Raw genomic sequence first — 19,292 nt, forward strand, 5'->3', positions numbered from 1 at the left:
ATAATACCATTAAATATATGTGAATATGCTCAGTCATATAACAAATATCCCACACCGGCAGCGATGAATACCAGTTGAGCTTGGCGGGGACGGAAAAGCTCATACCCATGCTTTCTACACTTCTCCCTCCGTATTTGCGGTTTCAGCAATCGTGGTTTTGATTATTCATGGTTTTTAGCTTGCTGGCTCCTCCCCCAAATTACATCAGCTTGCATAGAGACATCGTTGATTCCAAGCGTTTTCAGAGAAAATCGCAGATTCCCGGCACTTTCTTCACTGTGTTTTGCCTCTCCTTCAGGAACAGGCCAGTTCTCCCACCATGCTATTCATGGTTTCACCATATTCACGATGGTTTTTAATAGAAAACAGCGAATAGCATATGAAAAAGTTATTTGCGGTTTTTCTGTATTTGCGGTTTTGTTAATCCCCTATCACAGCGAATACGGAGGGAGAAGTGTATTTCAATCCAGTCTAAGTCCTGAAGATATCAAGTCTTCCCCATGATGAAGTGTCAGCAGTGAAACACGATCGGTGTAGAGGAAGAACATATTGCGGATTGAATATGAACTTTTATGGTTAAAATATTTTTTTAATTTTTCTCTTTCCACTGTTTGTATCACATTTTTGGTGAATTGAGTTGTGGGCACTTGATTTGGTAATGTGCACTTCTCGGCAGCGGTAAATCAGGGCGAGCACATCGGAACGACCAACTTCCTGGATACATACCAATTGATTATCACTAAGATAAGTGCTACAGTTCTTATACTGATTTGATTCTTGTGGTTATTACGATATTGGCAGGTGGGAGGGTGCTATGATATTCTAATTAACATCTACATAACCACATCGCTGCTGGTATGGGATAGGTGTTATATGACTGAGCACATTCACTTATATTTAATGACATTATTATATCGCTATATATTTTTTAAAATATAAATATACAGTAGTTGTGAAGTCCAATAGAAGTTGAAAATATTTCATTTAGGGAATTCAGTATTAAGCTGAATATACTTCCAATCAGTTTTCTATTTTAAACATACTATTAACTTTTACGAATAGAAAAGAAAACAATCGACAAAAAATTGGCCATAGTTTTCATTCTCGTAACAGTGGGGTGCAATTATTCTGACAGGGGTCCATACTGTTTAAATATTGTTTTGAGTTCCTGATTTATATACAGTATAGTTCTTGTGATTTTCACTGAATTTTGAGCACCATTTGTCCAGGGGTGTCAAAGTCCCTCCTTGAGAGCCGCAATCCAGTCGGGTTTTCAGGATTTCCCCAATGAATATGCATGAGATCTATGTGCATACACTGCTTTCAATGCATATGCATTGGGGAAATCCTGAAAACCCAGCTGGATGGCAGCCCTCAAGGAGGGACGTTGAGATCCCTGAATACAGTTCCTCCCCTCAAGAAAGATATAGCAGTATTAGAAAAGGTTCAGAGAAGAGTGACCAAGATGATAAAGGGGATGGCACTCCACTCGTATGAGGAAAGACTAAAAAGGTTAGGGCTCTTCAGCTTAAAAAAGAGATGGCTTAGGAGAGATATGATTGAAGTCTACAAAATCCTGAGTGGAGTAGAATGGGTATAAGTGGATTGATTTTTTCACTCCGTCAAAAATTACAGACTAGGGGACACTCGATGAAGTTATAGGGAAATACTTTTAAAACCAATTGGAGGAAATTTTTCTTCACTCAGAGAATAGTTAAGCTCTGGAACGTGTTGCCAGAGGTAAAAGCGGATACCGTAGCTGGTTTTAAGAAAGGTTGGACAAATTCCTGGAGGAAAAGTCCATAGTCTTATTGAGAAAGACATGGGGGAAGCCACTGTTTGCCCTGTATCGATAGCATGGAATATTGCTGCACTTTGGGTTTTTGCCAGGTACTGGTGACCTGGATTGGCCAACGTGGGAATGGGCTACTGGGCTTGATGGACCATTGGTCTGACCCAGTGAGGCTATTCTTATGTTCTTATGTAAGGCTACCTGACTAATGCCTTTTAATGGATTTTTCCTCCAGGAATTTCTCCAAACTAATTTTGATCCCCATTCTGTTAGTGACCTTCACCGTATTGTCTGAATAACAGATTCCACAGCTTAATTACATGCTACATTAAAAAAAAAAAAAAAAAAAATTCTACAATTTATGTTCAATCTGCCGGTTATTAGTTTAATGGAGTGTCCTGTTGTTTTATTGTTTTTTTAAAGGTTAAACAACTGTTCACTAATTAACCATTCTACCCATCTCATGAATTTACAAACTTCCATCATATCCACGCTCCCTTTCCTCTCGCAGTTGTCTCTTTTCTCAGTGAAAACAAACCCCTAACTTCTTTAGCCTGTCTTGTAAAGGAGGCGTTCCATCCTCTTTCTAATTTTTCTTGCCATTCTCTGAATCTTTTCTAGTTCTGCTATGTCCTTTCTGAGATGATGTAAACAGAAATGCACTTAGGGCGCCAAAAATAGCATTTAGTGCTGTTCTATGAACCGTGATTACAGTTAGGTCTGGTTTATAGAATGGCGCTTAGATCTGAGAACCACGACTACATTTACACACCAATGAGAAAAGACTAAAAAGGTTAGGGCTCTTCAGCTTGGAAGAGAGACGGCTGAGGGGAGATAGGATTGAAGTCTACAAAATCCTGAGTGGAGTAGAAGGGGACAAGTGGATCGATTTTTCACTCCGTCAAAAATGACAAAGACTAGGGGACACTTGATGAAGATACAGGGAAATACCTTTAAAACCAATAGGAGGAAATATTTTTTCACTCAGAGAATATAGTTAAGCTCTGGAACGCATTGCCAGAGGTTGTGGTAAGAGCGCATAGCGTAGCTGGTTTTAAGAAGGCTTTGGACATTTTATTGGAGGAAAACTCCATAGTCTGTTATTGAGAGGGACAGGGGGGAAGCCACTACTTGCCCTGGATCGGTAACATAGAATGTTGCTACTCTTTGGGTTCTGGAATTTTTTGTTACTCTTTAGGATTCTGAATGGAATGTTGCTACTCTTTGGGTTTTGGCCAGGTACTAGTGACCTGGATTGGCCACCGTGAGAATGGGCTAATGGGCTTGACGGACCTTTGGTCTGACCCATTAAGGCTATTCTTAACATAGAAACATAGAAACATAGAAATTGATGGCAGAAAAGGGCCATAGCCCATCGAGTCTGCCCATACCAGTGACCCTCTCCCTGATTCTTACTCTCCTAGAGATCCCACATGAATATCCCATTTCCTCTTGAAATCTAACACGCTGCTGGCCTCAATCACCCGCTGAGGCAGCTCGTTCCAATGATCGACCACCCTCTCGGTGAAGAAGTACTTCCTAGCATCACCCTGAAATTTCCCTCCTCTGATTTTCAGCGAATGTCCTCTGGTTACCGAGGGCCCCGTAAGACTGAAGATATCATCTTTCACCACTATACGCCCAGTAATATACTTGAAGGTTTCAATCATGTCTCCTCTCTGTCTTCGCTCCTCCAATGAGTACATCCGCAGTTTTTTTAACCTTTCTTCATACGTGAGATCCCTGAGCCCCAAAACCATCCTGGTAGCCATTCGCTGAACCGACTCAATTCTCAACACATCTTTTCGGTAGTGTGGTCTCCAGAATTGAACACAATACTCGAGATGAGGTCTCACCATGGATCTGTACAGTGGCATTATTACTTCAGGTTTTCTGCTGACAAAACCCCTACGGATACAGCCCATCATTTGTCTTGCCTTGGACGAAGCCTTCTCTACTTGATTGGCAGCCTTCATATCGTCGCTAATGATCACTCCTAAATCACGTTCCATCGTGGTCCTGGACAAGGTTTCACCATTTAGTGTGTAAGTTCTGTGTGGATTTTTTTTGCCTAGATGCATTATTTTACATTTTTTAGCATTGAAGCCTAGCTGCCAAGTTGATGACCACTGCTCGAGCTGTCTTAGGTCCTGCGTCATAAAGTCAGGCACACTGCTTTTGCCAACTATGTTGCATAGTTTGGCATCGTCGGCAAACAGTGATACTTTTCCTCTAAGTCCTTGGGTTAAATCTCCTATGAATAAATTAAATAGAATCGGCCCTAAGACGGAGCCCTGAGGTACTCCACTCATCACTGCTGACGTTTTGGAGGGGGTACCGTTTACCATCACCCTTTGAAGCCTACCATCTAGCCAATCCTTTACCCATGTAGTGAATGTATCCCCTAATCCCATTGATTTTAGTTTGTTCAACAGCCTGCGGTGTGGGACGCTATCAAAAGCTTTGCTGAAGTCCAAATATATCACGTCAAGGGACTCACCGGCATCCAGATGTCTGGTCACCCAATCAAAGAAGTCAATCAGATTAGATTGGCAGGACCTTCCCCTGGTAAATCCGTGTTGATGTGGATCACGTAAACTTTCTTCGTCTAGAATTTTGTCAAGTTCCTGTTTGATCAGTGTTTCCATGAGTTTGCACACTATGGATGTAAGACTCACCGGTCTGTAATTTCCTGTCTCTGTTCTGCATCCCTTTTTGTGGAGTGGAATTACGTTAGCTGTTTTCCAGTCTAGGGGTACTTTTCCCGTGCGCATGGAAAGATTGAAGATTGAAGAGTACAGATAGTGGTTCAGCCAGAACTTCACTCAGCTCTCTGAGTACCCTGGGGTGTAGATTGTCTGGCCCCATGGCTTTGTCAACTTTGAGTCTTGAAAGTTCGTGGTAGACGCTACTAGGTGTAAATTCGTAATCGCGAAACAGGTCATTTTGGCTGTCTCTTATTTGTAGTTGTGGACCATCTCCTGGCGCTTATGTTCTTATGGTATAAATCCCTGTTGGTAAATTAGATGTGGATCCCCTTAATTTTATAACTGTTTCATTGCAATGAGATTCACACTCGCCTCGTCATTAGCTTTTCTAATTTATCTTCGTAACTTAAATCTCAGGTGGGTCCACCACCAATATGTAAAGACATTTTTATATTTAAAAATAACTTATCTTTAAAGCATATTGGCCATCAGCCAGGGGGGAGTGTGTCCAACATGTTTCACCAAAACAGAAGGGTTTTTTTCAAGGGCTTCCCCTTCTTCCGTATTCTACTGTATGCCCCGCATTTTCGGACATACCAAACATGTTGGCCACACTCCCCCTAGCCGACGGACAATATGCTTTAAAGATAACTTATATTTATGACCCTCTTTTACAAAGCACGTGCTAAATCAACGCATGCACTAACCGCTAATGTGTCCATTGGATAACATAAGAACATAAGAACATAAGAAGTTGCCTCCGCTGAGGCAGACCAGAGGTCCATCTCGCCCAGCGGTCCGCTCCCGCGGCGGCCCATCAGGCCTATTGCCCGAGCAGTGGTCCCTGACTATTTCTAGAACCTATCTCTACTCCTATTCCTATAACCTACCTCTACTCCTATCTGTACCCCTCAATCCCTTTGTCCTCTAGGAACCTATCCAAACCTACTTTGAAGCCCTGTAACGTGCTCCTGCCTACCACAGCCTCCGGAAGCGCGTTCCATGTATCCACCACCCTCTGGGTGAAAAAGAACTTCCTAGCGTTTGTTCTAAACCTGTCCCCTTTCAATTTTTCCGAGTGCCCCCTTGTACTTGTGGTTCCCCATAATTTGAAAAATCTGTCCCTGTCTACTTTTTCTTTGCCCTTCAGGATCTTGAAGGTTTCTATCATGTCTCCTCTAAGTCTCCGCTTCTCCAGGGAGAACAGTCCAAACTTTTTTAGTCTGTCAGTATATGAGAGATTTTCCATACCCTTTATCAGCTTAGTTGCTTTTCTCTGGACTCCCTCAAGTACTGCCATGTCCTTCTTGAGGTACGGTGACCAGTACTGGACACAGTATTCCAGATGCGGGCGCACCATTGCACGATACAGTGGCAGGATGACTTCCTTCATCCTGGTCGTGATACCCTTTTTAATGATACCCAACATTTTGTTTGCTTTCCTTGAGGCTGTGGCGCACTGTGCCGACGCCTTCAATGTTGTGTCTACCATCACTCCCAGGTCTCTTTCAAGGTTACTTACCCCTAGCAGTGATCCCCCCATTTTGTAAGTGAACATCGGGTTCTTTTTCCCTACATGCATGACCTTGCATTTCCCTATGTTGAAGCTCATTTGCCACTTTTTGGCCCACTCTTCCAGTGTCGTCAGATCCTTTTGGAGATCTTCGCAGTCTGCCATGGTTTTAACCCTGCTGTATAGTTTGGTGTCATCCGCAAATTTAATGACCTCACATTTTGCTCCCGCCTCCAGGTCGTTAATGAATATATTGATCAGGAGCGGTCCCAGCACCGACCCCTGCGGAACTCCGCTCGTGACCCATTGCCAGTCTGAGTAATGGCCCTTTACTCCAACCCTCTGTTTCCTGACTGCCAGCCAGTTTTTGATCCATCGGTGGACCTCCCCTTGCACCCCATGGTTCCATAGCTTCTTAAGCAGTCTTTCGTGTGGTACCTTGTTGAAGGCTTTTTGGAAGTCAAGGTAAATGATGTCTATGGATTCCCCTTTATCCACCTGGCTGCTTACCCCCTCAAAGAAGTACAATAAGTTTGTGAGGCATGACTTACCCTTGCAGAAGCCATGCTGACTCGACTTTAGCTGTCCATTGTTTTCGATGTGTTCACAGATGCTGTCCTTAATCAGGGCTTCCATCATCTTTCCCGGGACCGAGGTCAAGCTCACCGGCCTGTAGTTTCCTGGGTCACCCCTTGAACCTTTCTTGAACATGGGCGTGACATTTGCTATTTTCCAGTCCTCCGGGATCTCTCCAGTTTTTAACGATAGGTTGCATATTTGTCGAAGTGGCTCTGCTATTTCGTTCCTTAGTTCCTTGAGTACCCTTGGGTGAATGCTGTCTGGACCTGCCGATTTGTCGCTCTATAGCCTGTCTATCTGCCTGTCTATCTGCACGTGTATTTAGTGCAAAAAGCTTAGCGCACTTTTGTAAAAGAGGGGGTATATATAAAATTATCTTTAAGTATAGGGGGTAGAGCCACTTGAGGTTTTAAGTTAAGAATAAAAGTGACACCGCTGAAGTCTGAGTATCTTAAAAGTATGAAAAAAAAAGTAAAAAATAATTTTATTACATTTTGAGAACTGATATTGGTATTATGACAATCTTGGGATAGAAAATTGAAGTGCACTTTATTTTGTGGTTACAAAGACACTGATGATTTTACATTTGGACTCTGAAGTATTTTATCTTTTGGGTGGCGTTTTTTTTGTGGGAACATAAGAACATAAGAATTGTCGCTGCTGGGTCAGACCAGTGGTCCATCATGCCCAGCAGTCCGCTCACGCGGCGGCCCTCTGATCAAAGACCAGCACCCTAACTGAGACTAGCCCTACCAGCGTATGCTCTTGTTCACCAGGAACTTGTCTAACTTTGTCTTGAATCCCTGGAGGGTGTTTTCCCCTATAACAGACTCCGGAAGAGCGTTCCAGTTTTCTACCACTCTCTGGGTGAAGAAGAACTTCCTTACGTTTGTACAGAATCTATCCCCTTTCAACTTTAGAGAGTGCCCTCTCGTTCTCCCTACCTTGGAGAGGGTGAACAACCTAATCTAATCTAATCCTTAGGTTTGTATACCGCATCATCTCCACATTCGTAGAGCTCGACGCGGTTTACAGTAGGAGAAATAGGAAGGAACTACAACAGAGGGTTAGAGGTAGAAATGTGAAGAAAATTTAGAGTCAGTACCTTGAATATTTCGATCATGTCCTCTCTCAATCTCGTCTGGGGGTGACCTATCCTAGGAACATGGTGTTCCTTCCTATATCATCAATTTTATATTGCCTGATATCCGTATCCTGCAGTTTTCTATGATTGAATTTGCGCTCTATCCCTATTATAACAGGGACGATTAATGATGTTGTTTAGACATGTCTATGTTATTTGTGATAATTGGAGGGAAACAAGATTTTATGTATGTGGTATGGAAACCGCATTGTTGTATGCGGTATATAAATTTTTAAATAAATAAAATAAATATTGTACTGTACACCGCTATATTTGCTATGAGTGATTAAATCTGTAAACTTGTAAATGCACAATGCATACTTGTTCCCCAGCCATAACGGGCTCCATGAATTAACGCATGCTGTCATGGCCGTGTGACAACAGTGCTTGCTAATTCATTCGCTAGATTTTTAGCACACATCGGTATGTAAGCGAGTGCAAATTGATGCACGTGGGAAAGAGAAACCCTAACTGTCCAGGAAAAGGATCTAGGTGTCATCATTGGGGATGCGTCGAAACCTTCATCTCAATATCCAGTAGCAGCTAAGAAAGCAAATAGAATGTTCGGAATTATCAGGAAAGGAATGGAAAACAAAGACGAACATAAGAACATAAGCAGTGCCTCCGCCGGGTCAGACCATAGGTCCATCCCGCCCAGCAGTCCGCTCCCGCGGCGGCCCGAACAGGTCACGGCCTGTCTGAGTCACCAGAAGGGGCCCCCTTGCCACCTTGGTTTCCCATTGAGTCCTATCTTCCCATCGAAGTCCTAACCCTCCGGTCTTGCACATCCACGACCTGGTTGGATTTCTATACTTATTTCCTGGTTAGCTTTCTATACCTGTGTTACATCCCAGAACCTCTCTCAGTATCCCACGATCCCCCTATCCCTCAGGAATCCGTCCAATCCCTGTTTGAACCCTTGTACCGTACTCTGCCTTATCACTTCCTCTGGTAGCGCATTCCAAGTGTCCATGACCCTTTGGGTGAAAAAAAACTTCCTTGCATTTGTTCTGAACCTATCTCCCTTCAGTTTCTCAGAAATGCCCCCTCGTACCTGTTGTCCCCTTCAGCCTGAAGAATCTGTCCCTATCCACCCTCTCTATGCCCCTCATGATCTTGAAGGTCTCTATCATATCTCCCCTGAGCCTCCTCTTTTCCAGAGAGAAGAGCCCCAGCCTATCCAACCTCTCGGCGTATGGGCAGTGTTCCAGCCCTCTTACCAGTTTCGTTGCTCTCCTTTGGACTCTCTCAAGTACCGCCATGTCCTTCTTGAGGTACGGCGACCAATATTGAATGCAGTATTCCAGATGCGGACGCACCATCGCTCGATACAATGGCATGATGACTTCCCGCGTCCTGGTTGTTATGCCCCTCTTTATGATGCCCAGCATCCTGTTGGCTTTTTTCGAGGCTGCTGCGCACTGTGCAGATGGCTTCAGTGATGCATCCACCAGCACACCCAAGTCTCTCTCAAGACTGCTGTCTCCCAACGATGCCCCCCCCCAATTTGTAGTCGAACAACGGGTTCTTTTTCCATTCTCTATGGTACGGCCCGCAACTTGAATGCTGGGCGCAGTTCTGGTCACCGTATCTCAAAAAAAGATAATAGCGGAATTAGAAAAGGTACAGAGGAGGGTGACGAAAATGATAAAAGGTTTGGGACGACTTCTCTCTGAGGAGAGGCTAAAGCAGCTAGGGATCTTCAGCTTGGAGAAAAGACTGCTCGGGGGGGATACGACAGAGGCCTATAAAATACTGAGTGAGATGGAAAGGGTAGATGTGAAACCGCTTGTTCACTCTTTCCACAAGTACTAGAACTAGAGGGCATGCAAAGAAGCTACTAAGTACAGTGGTGCCTCGCATAACGGCCGCCTCGCACAGCGAACGCTGCGCACAACGAACTTTATGTCTTGATTCGTACAACGTACTTCGTTTCACACAACGAAGTCGCCCGAGCTGCATCCTTCCGGGGTTCCTGCGGGGTTGGATCGCAGCGGGGTTGGTCGAGCCGCGAGGGTAGTCTCCTTCTCCTTACCTGCCCTGTCGCAGCACACAGCCGAACGGAAATCTTCCCGATGTCAGCGCTGACGTCGGAGGGAGGGCTTAAGCAAAGCCCTCCCTTCCTCCGACGTCAGCGCTGACATCAGGAAGACTTCCGGTCGGCTGTGTGCGGCTGCGGCAGGGCAGGTAGGAAGAAGGCAATGGCGAACGAAAGAGGGGGGAGGGGGCGGTCCGCCCCGAAGAATGTGCACAGCTGGTCAGGTCCCCCGATCGACCGACAACAGGCCCGGCCGACAAACCTCCCTGCCCTGTAGCCGCAAATCTAAATTACCTCTTACAGCAGCTTCAATAATCCAGCTGCTGTAAGAAGGTAATTTAGATTCGCGGCTACAGGACAGGGAGATTTGTCCGACCGGGCCTGTTCTGTTGTCGGTCGGGTGCAAAAGCGCCACAAAGGTGGAGGCAGGGAGGGAGGAAAGGTGGAGTGGAGAAGAAAAGACGCTTAAGGGGGGAGAAGGCCGCTGAAAGCACATGTTGGAGCAGGGGATGAGAGGGAGGGAGAGAAGGGGAAATATTGGACAAGGGCAGAAGGGATGCTAAATCATAGGGTGACAGGCAGAGAGAACAACAGGAAAAAGAGTGGAAGCAATCTTGAACCCTGAGGGTGAGGGAAGAGAGAGGTGGTGAGATGATTGATCATGGGGAGAGGGACAAAAGGGAATAGAGATGGGATAGGAAGATAGTGGAAGTAAAAGGACAGGGAGATGTATGTTTTTAGATGTATCTAAATAAAAATAATAACAAAAAATTTATCTTTTTTTATGTCATCTTAGCATATTTTATGCTACAGAACGAATTATTTTTTTTAACATGTATTGTTATGGGAAAACGCGTTTCACATAACGAACTTTTCGCATAACAAACTTGCTCCTGGAACCAATTAAGTTCGTTGTGTGAGGCACCACTGTAGTAGATTTAAAACAAACTGGAGAAAATATTTATTCACACAACGCGCAATTAAACTCTGGACTGCATTGCCGGAAAATGCAGTGAAATCTGTTAGCTTAGTGGGGTTTAGAAGAGTCATCTATTTATGATCCTAACAGGAATAGCCATTCAATTGATCACGAGTAACTGTAAAAACCATGACAGAATAAGTTACACTTTTTGGTGGGTGAATGTGTGCACAGCACACAGGTATGAAAGAATATAAAAGAATTAATGCGGAGTGTAGGGGATTTAGTAGTGTATTTAATAAGTTTGGAGCCCATTGACTAAATTTGTGAAAATATCATAATGTACAGTGGTGCCTCGCAAAACGAACGCCTCGCACAGTGAACGCTGCGCACAACGAACTTCATGTCTTGCTTCCTACAACGAACTTCGTTTCACACAACGAAGTCGCCCGAGCTGCATCCTTCCGCGCAGGCACCGCGCTTCACTGCCCTCTCTCCGCCTGGCTCCCTGTGCAGTGGCGGACCGTCGGCTCGCAGGGGCCCGGCGCCTACTGCTGATGCGTTGGGGGGGGGGCGGAGCTACTCTCGCCGCTTCCCCGATGCTAGAAAAAAAAAAAAAAAAATGAACAGTTAAGTCCCAGTTTTTGCCGCTGAGACTCTGCCCTCTCTCACTGTAAAATTAGACTCTACTTAGTCTGTCTTTAAATTTAAAAAATGTGTGTTGTTTTAAAAAACAATTATGTTGTTAGATGTATCTAAATAAAAATAATAACCAAAAATTTATCTTTTTTTATGTCATCTTAGCATATTTTATGCTACAGAACAAATTATTTTTTTTAACATGTATTGTTATGGGAAAACGTGTTTCACATAACGAACTTTTCGCAGAACAAACTTGCTCCTGGAACCAATTAAGTTCGTTGTGTGAGGCACCACTGTATATTTATTTTATCTTTCCTTAGGTTCATTTACCTTTACACATCCACGGGGGATGGGGGGTTGGGGGAGGGGAGTAAATATTGATTGTGACATTTGGGTAACTTTATTCTTCATTTATCTAATATAATAAAACGGTAAGCCGCGCATGCGCACTTCCTATGCGTGCGTCCGTTTTCCGTGAGCTGTAGCGACCCATAGGAAGTGTGCATGCGCGGCTTACGGTCTGGCCTCACGCGAGGCAAGACAAGTGGCATGCGCGCCCTTCCCTACTCTCCACCTGCGGAGCGGCGGCTGCCGGCCGCTAGCACCCCCTGCCCTCTCCATTGCCTCCCGGCTCCAGCGGCATAGGCAGCACTATGAACATGCTGCTTCGCGCCCTTCTTTGCCGATTTCCTCTGCCGCGTCTCTGATGACATCATCGGAGACAGACGCGGCAGAGGAAATCGCCAGTAGAAGGCTGCGAAGCAGCGTGTTTAAAGTGCTGCCTACGCGGCTGGAGCCCCGAGGTTTGTCGGCGGTGGGAGGGTCAGGAGCAGGCCGGATCGACAACAGCAGTAAAAGAAGGGGGAGGGGCCGAACGGAGCAGGGAAGAAAAGGGAAGAGAAGGGAAAGGGGGAGTGGGGGAAAATGCTGCTTCTGCTTCTACACAGGAAAGGGGGGGGGATAGGAGGTAAATGCTATTGCTGCTGCAGAGGGAAGTGGGATGGAAATGCTGCTGCACAGGGAAATGGGCAAAAAATGACAGACAGACAACGGGAGGGAGGGAGACAGAAAGAAAGAAAGACACAGGGCAGGGAGAGGGACAGAAAGACAGACAGAGAAAGGGGGCCAGAGAGAGAGTCAGCGGGAGAGGGAAAGGGGGCTGCTTTGGGGGGAGGGGTGTGCTTGGGGCAAACAGCTTTGCTCTGGGGAGAAGACAGAAGGGGCCATGGAGAGACAGAGAGAGGGATAGGGGGCTGCTTTGGGGGGAGGTGTGCTGGGGACAGACAGCTTTGCTCGGGGGGGGGGGAAGACAGAAGAAGGCCATGGAGAGACATTTGGGGGGGAGGTGGGTGCTGGGGGCAGACATCTTTGCTCGGGGGGGAGGGGGAGACAGAAGGATACAGACAGCGGGAAGTGGGATGGAAATGCTGCTGCACAGGGAAATGGGCAAAAAATGACAGACAGACAGCGGGAGGGAGGGAGACAGAAAGAAAGAAAGACACAGGGGCAGGGAGAGGGACAGAAAGACAGACAGAGAAAGGGGGCCAGAGAGAGAGTCAGCGGGAGAGGGAAAGGGGGCTGCTTTGGGGGGAGGGGTGTGCTTGGGGCAAACAGCTTTGCTCTGGGGAGAAGACAGAAGGGGCCATGGAGAGACAGGGAGAGGGATAGGGGGCTGCTTTGGGGGGAGGTGTGCTGGGGACAGACAGCTTTGCTCGGGGGGGAAGACAGAAGAGGGCCATGGAGAGACATTTGGGGGGGAGGTGGGTGCTGGGGGCAGACATCTTTGCTCGGGGGGGGGGGGGAGGGGGAGACAGAAGGATACAGACAGCGGCCAAGGAGAGAGAGATAAAGAAACACAGACAGACAGACACATCTATTCTAGCACCCGTTAATGTAACGGGCTTAAAGACTAGTATTATATATTATGTTACTATTATATGTAAGAAACTGAAAATCTTGAATGATGTATATGTTACCTATACAAGTATTAGAGTAATGTATGTATTACCTACTGTTCTTTCAATTGTATGACACTGTTTTAGATTAAAAATAAATTAAGATTTAAAAAAAAAAAAAGATTTTCCATAATATATCTTGTCTCTTTCCAGGTTACGTGATTGTTCCTAATGGAGATGCCTTATCTGTTTACATTTCCTTGTACTGTCTCATTATACCTTGGATTTGTTTTCTCAAATGTCATGTATTCATATATTGACCTCTACCGTATGTGTTTCTGCTTGTTATGCTCTCTTTAAAAAATATATTTTTCAATAAAAATGTTATGAAATTGAAAAGGCTTGGATAATTTCCTAAAATTGAGAAGGCTTGGGGAAATCCACTGCTTTTTCCTAGGATAAGCAGCATATAATCTGTTTTACTACTTGGGATCTAGCTAGGTACTTGGGACCTGGGTCGGACACGATTGGAAACAGGATACTGGGCTTGATGGAACCTTTGGTCTGTCTCAGAACGGCAATTCTTATGCTCTTAAGTGAGCCAAGTATAGGATAATCAAGCCATTGTGACATCACTGATAATGTTGGCTCTTAGGCATTGATGGAATGAAGCATTATGACATCACAATCTCAGCTTTGGAATGTTGCTACTCTTTGCGTTTCTGCCAGGTATTTGGGACCTGGGTGGACCACTGTTGGAAACAGGATACTAGGCTTGTCCCAGTATAGCAATTCTTATGTTCTTAACAGCCCCCAGGAATTTTTGTTTTTGTTTTGAGGGGTGGTGAATCATAACTCTGCACCCAGCATTTGGGGGCCGAGTCTATAAGTGGTGCCTCAAACGGAAGGCACCTAGAAAAATGGCATCTTCTGTGTGTCAATCGCATTCAGACGCCACTTAGAGAATCAAAGCTACCAGCGCCTAAGGACAAACTTAGGCGTTGGCCTACATTTCCAGCACCTAGTCCAACTCTGCCCCTAAACACACCTACTTGGGCATGCGGTATCACTAAGCAATGCTAAGCGCCCAGGTGTTATCAAGAAAAGTATTACAGCCAGCATGAAGGACATTATCCTGCCGTTGTATCGGGCGATGGTGCGCCTGCATCTGGAGTACTGCGTCCAATATTGGTTGCTGTACCTTAAGAAGGATATGACGAGGCTCGAGAGGGTTCAGAAAAGAGCAACACGCTTGATAAAAGGTATGGAAAACCTTTCATACGCTGAAAGATTGGAGAAGCTAGGGCTCTTTTCCCTAGAAAAACGGAGACTTAGAGGGGACATGATAGAGACTTACAAGATCATGAGGGGGGTGGGGAGGGACAGATTCTTCAAACTTTCGAAAACTACAAGAACAAGAGGGCATTCGGAAAAATTGAGAGGGGACAGATTCAGAACCAATGCTAGGACGTTCTTCTTCACCCAAAGGGTGGTGGACACCTAGAATGCGCTTCCAGAGGATGTGATAGGACAGAGTTCGCTATTGGGTTTCAAGAAGGGATTAGATGATTTCCTGAAGGAAAAGGGAATAGAAGGGTATAGCTAGAGGATTAACATACAGGTCCTGAACCTGATGGGCCGCCGCGTGAGCGGACTGCTGGGCGCGATGGACCTCTGGTCTGATCTAGCAGAGGCACTGCTTATGTTCTTATGTAGGTGTTAGTCGCCAGTCCCAAGAGGTGCCTAGATTTTTTTAAAAAATTGTTTTAAATCGATTTTTTAATGGCTTGATCAATTATCGTACCACTTAACGCCAATTAGAACAATTAAGGGCCCCTTTGACAAAGCCGCGGTACCAATGCTGCCGTGGTAATTGTACTGAAGCCCATTAAATTGCTATGGGCTTCAGCTTTGTAAAAAGGCCCTAAGTTAGGCACCAGGAGGGGGCGATATAAGTGCCTTCTGGCACCTAACTTCAGGTGACCCTTATAGAATTTCCCTCTTTCTAACCATGTTTGGGATTAGTTTTCTCTGTGTGTGTACCACTAGGAAGAGCCTCTTTTCTACTGGCTGCCCATATCCCAGCTGACAGTTATCAAAACTTCAGGACTAGTTTAAACTCTCTCTCTCTCTCTAAAAACTGGGTCATCTAAGCTGAGCCTTAGCAAAATAGGAAGGGATATAGCTAGATGTTTATATATCAACTTCATTGCTGAAAGTTTCATAGAAACTCCAGATCACTTGAGCTTTTTTTAAAATAATTGTCCAAATCGAATCAGCAAATGATAGGATTTGGAGTGTAATCTTAGCTGTAACCTCCAACAGAAGAAAAACAATCCCTTTGAAGGGAATAATAATTGCTATCTGGTCAACAGGAAGGTTCCAAAGAAGGGAATTTCTTATTCGGTTTGGGAGCTGAAATTTTACGCGAGGGCTGTGAAAAATTAAAGAAGAGCTCACGCAGAGAAAGCCAAGCGGGAGGCTGATTCTGAACAAAGATTGGGGGGGGGGGGGGCTCTCATAAAAAAGTGAGCAAACACGGGACTTACCCCAGGAGGGGAAGGTGCTACATTATAGATTGAGTGACATTTCTGAAAAGCACAGTTTGATTACTAAGTTTGATGATCGAGTCAGGCAGTGCAGCTGCAGTCAATTAGATACGAATTAGGTGGGGTGGAAGTGCAACCACCTTGGATCAAATGAGCACCTGAGGAGCCATCTGCACTAATGCCTTGACAATCAGCGATACGGATGTCAGTGCAGCCAATAATCTTAACAAATCTATCTTGACTCTTGCACTTTTCCTTCTGTGCAGCCGCTGTGCTTTAATTGCTCACATACAACCAGGGCTTATTTTTATGTGAATTATTGCAAAAAAAAAAAAATAAATTAAAAAGTATGTGTTCTTTTACAGTTTACGAACATAGCCCATGAGAATTATCTATGGGTGAAATTAAGAACATTTTTTTTTTTTAAAAGATCTTAAAATATCAGTACACCTTATAAATCCCTGACAAGCACTCAGCGCAAAAAGATGTTTGATAACCTTCTGGCGACGCAAGCAGCAAAACTTAACCACTGGAGTGTGTGGCGCAGTGGTTGGATCTACAGCCTCAGCACCCTGGGGTTGTGGGTTCAAACCCCGCGCTGCTCCTTGTGACCCTGGGCAAGTCACTCAGTCCTCCATAGCCCCAGGTACATTAGATAGATTGTGAGCCTGCCGGGGACAGATGGGGAAAATGCTTGAGTACCTGATTGTAAAAACCGCTTAGATAACCTTGATAGGCGGTATACAAAATCCTAATAAACTTGAACTTGAACTCCATCTCCAACCTGTTGACGGCAACGGGCGACTTCTAAACTTTTCGAAAAGAAATCAAAACCCTACTTTTCAAAAAATTTATCCAGATATCTTAACCCAACCCTTCCCCCTCCTCCTAGATAAATTCTCCCCCAAAACCTCCACTTAAATAATCTCTTCCTCCCCAAAACACCAACCAAGTATTCAAATCCCTGAAATGTAACGTACTTGTACTCTAACTGTAATCTATTTGTTATATCACACAGTAACGTACAGTCAATTTAATATCCAATTTGCAAGTTCTTCCAGAATTAATCCAGGTACCTCTCCTCCCTTGTAAACAAAACCCCCGCCCCCCAAAACTGTTGTAACTTCACTGGAAATGTCCAGTTAGCTCTTTTGTAATCCGCCTTGAACTGCAAGGTATAGGCGGAATAGAAGTCCCTAATGTAATGTAATGTATTTTGTCATAAATCTCTGATCATTAGGTACCACAAAGCCGCTTTATTGTTATCTGTTTTCAAATTTAAAAAAAAGGTGCAATATCAAAATATTTTGAGACAACTCACAAAACAAAATAGAATAATAAAATCAATATATATAAGCCTGACTTTCATATGCCTGATCAAATTTTATTGCAATTTTCATTGTAATGATCACAAAAACAAATCGGGGTGGAGGGGGGGGAGAAGAAGGAATGATCTAGAAGAAGGAACATTCAGTGAGATCATCAAGTTTGCAGACGACACAAAGCTATGCCGGGCAATCGGATCGCAGAAGGATAGCGAGGAACTCCAGAGCGACTTGTGTCAGTTAGAGAAATGGGCGGAGAAATGGCAGATGAAGTTTAATGTGGAGAAATGCAAAGTAATGCATTTAGGCAGAAAGAACAAGGAACACGAGTATAGAATGTCAGGTGCAACTCTGGGTAAGAGCGAACAAGAAAAGGATCTGGTACTGGTGTACTGATAGATAGGACTCTGAAACCGTTGGCACAATGCGCGGCAGCGGCAAAGAAAGCAAATAGAATGTTAGACATGATAAAGAAAGGAATCACGAGTAGATCGGAGAAAGTTATAATGCCGCTTTATAGAGCAATAGTCAGACCACACTTGGAATACTGTGTCCAACATTGGTCTCCCAACCTAAAGAAGGATCTAAAACTGCTGGAGAGGGTGCAGAGACAAGCAACGAAGCTAATAAAAGGTATGGAGAACCTGGAATATGAGGAACGACTTAAGAGACTGGGATTGTTCTCCCTTGAGAAAAGGAGATTGCGAGGGGATATGATTGAGACCTTCAAAATACTGAAAGGAATCGACAAAATAGAGCAGGAAAAAAATAATTTACAATGTCCAATGTGACACGGACAAGAGGACATGGACTGAAGCTAAGGAGGGACAAATATCAGGAAGTTCTGCTTCATGCAACGAGTGGTGGACACCTGGAATGCTCTCCCAGAGGAAGTTATTGCGGAATCCACAGTCCTAGGATTCAAAAGCAAATTAGATGCACATCTCCTTACGAGAAGCATAGAGGGATATGGGTGACTAAAATTACGCCAGGTGTACACCTGGCTGTGCCTCCGCATGTGCGGATCATCGGACTTGATGGACCGAAGGTCTGATCCGGAGATGGCAGTTCTTATGTTCTTAAGCATAGTTGCAAAGCAATTCACTATGTAGGAAATAAAAACTCAATATATTAATCACCTCCTTATAGCCGTATTATGGAGAAAGATCAAACCAAGACATTTCAATTAATCCAACAAATAAAAGCATCATAAAAAGATTTGAGCTTATCAAACCCTACTTAAGCTCTTCTAATTTCAGATTAACACCCCGTTTTTTTTTAAACACAGGCCAGTGCACTGTATGCTCTATGCTTCTCCCGATGCTCATAGGAACTCTGGGGTCCTTTTACAAAGGCGCGCTATACGTTTTAGTGCACGCTAAATATTAGTGTGCGCTAAACGCTAACATGGCCGTTATAGTCTATGGACGTGCTAGCATTTATTGCATGCTAATATTTAGCATGCACTAACCCTCTCTTTTACAAAGGTGCGCTATGGGGTTCATAATCGAAAGAGAAAAACGTCCAAAAACCGGCCTAAGTCTGTATTTGGACGAACATTTCTCAAAAACGTCCAAGCGTCGAAAATAAAAATGGATTTTGGATGTATTTCTAAACGACCTAGGCCTTCATAGTGCCGCTCAATGTCCAAAGCTAAACGGGGCGTTTCGGGAGGCATGTCGAGGGCGGGAGTTGGGCGGGATGTGGGCCGGCTTAGACTTAGTCGTACAGAATGTATAACCGAAAGTTATACAGTCCAGGATCGACGGAACTTGGACGTTGTGACTTAGGCCATTTAAAACATGGTCTAAGTCACAAAAACCCACCTAAAGTCACCAGATAAGCACTGCAAACACATCATACAGACCCCCACACACTACCCCAGTGATCACTGACCTCCATCCCATCCCCATAAAAATTTTATTCACACCTTTAAATTTCAGCCCCCAGACCATCATCACCTGGCCGCCTGGCATAGGCAAGCCTAGTCGTCCAGCCCAGAGGCAGCTTAAGCCACCTTGGGGGTGGGTTAGGGACTTATGGAGAGGAGGACCCATGCCCACCCATGTAATTACTGCATTGATACTTAAACATGTGCACTTCTCTATACTCTCCAAAAACCCTTTTTTACTGGCATATAAGTGGCTCCTGCAACCATAAGGGCTATTAGGGTGGTAGATAAGTGGGT

General features: G+C 44.6%; 1 long non-coding RNA gene across 1 annotated transcript in view; it reads left to right on the top strand.

The window, feature by feature from the left end:
* The window catches only part of LOC117352655, a 194,737-nt gene extending 181,160 nt beyond the window's left edge, over window positions 1-13,577 (top strand). The window contains exon 3 of the long non-coding RNA XR_004537750.1: window positions 13,444-13,577. This is a non-coding gene — a long non-coding RNA (uncharacterized LOC117352655). The remainder of the gene's footprint in view (window positions 1-13,443) is intronic.
* Window positions 13,578-19,292: the final 5,715 nt, after the last annotated feature.

The sequence above is a fragment of the Geotrypetes seraphini genome, chromosome 1, assembly GCF_902459505.1.
Source record: "Geotrypetes seraphini chromosome 1, aGeoSer1.1, whole genome shotgun sequence".
Classification (NCBI taxonomy): Eukaryota; Metazoa; Chordata; class Amphibia; order Gymnophiona; family Dermophiidae; genus Geotrypetes; species Geotrypetes seraphini.